Here is an 893-nt window from a genome sequence, read left to right on the forward strand (position 1 = left end):
ACAAGTCACAAAATCAATGAAGCTATACTAAATCTATTGAAGATTCAAGGTGTCTTAGAAATAATAATAGTGTATTAAGAATAATATAAATAAATAATATACAAAAGAATAAGAAAGGGTAGAAAATGAAAAACAAAAAAAAGCAATATATTATTTAACTTTAATATAATATTAACTATATTTAAAAAAATTAGGTTATTGATATATAACATAGTCCAAGTTTTTTTCCTGCCAGATGCCTTGTGGTCTTAAGCCATTAACGGGGTTCCTTACATCTAAACTCTTAGCTCCAAACCCAAACACAACAGTTTTATAATCCAAAAAAAATATTTTCTAAATTGTAAAATAATTATACTTTAATTTTTTATACTTAATAAAATTAAAAATAAAATAATTCAATTGACTTATCTCACACCAAATAGTTTGTCAAATGGACACATTTTCACATTTTTATGGAATATGAAGTTTGAAAAATGAACACATTTTCACATTTTTATATAATGGTAAGTGTGATAAAATTGGAATGATATAGAGAAGATTAGCATGGCCCCTTCTCAAGAACGATACGAAGAAGATTAACATGGCCCCTTCTCAAGAATGTCACACAAACAAATGGTCCAAATTTAAAAAAAATAGAAAACTAACTACATAAATCATGATTATGCACATGACTTATTCAAGGAACACTATTCATAATAGGTAGATTAACCTTATATAACATCACAACAGATGAAAATTGAGAGTGCATCTTTTATTTGATATCACTCCATAATTTTATTTTTTGTTAAACATTTAAATATAAATACAAGCTTAGACCCATCTAACACCGAATCTATCATGCACCTAGAGGGATCAAATCCCTTGAATTACAAATCTTATTTTTGGATTATAGA

At 26.1% G+C, this 893-nt stretch overlaps 1 non-coding gene across 1 annotated transcript; it reads left to right on the plus strand.

The window, feature by feature from the left end:
• The first annotated feature begins 490 nt into the window (after positions 1 to 490).
• On the plus strand, positions 491 to 595 carry LOC149238717 (U6 spliceosomal RNA). Its single transcript, XR_016246828.1, has one exon. It is a non-coding gene; the product is annotated as a U6 spliceosomal RNA (small nuclear RNA).
• Positions 596 to 893: the final 298 nt, after the last annotated feature.

Source organism: Pinus tabuliformis, chromosome 8 (assembly GCF_031772625.1).
Source record: "Pinus tabuliformis cultivar Carrire ecotype Pingquan chromosome 8, CPIR1, whole genome shotgun sequence".
Lineage (NCBI taxonomy): Eukaryota > Viridiplantae > Streptophyta > Pinopsida > Pinales > Pinaceae > Pinus > Pinus tabuliformis.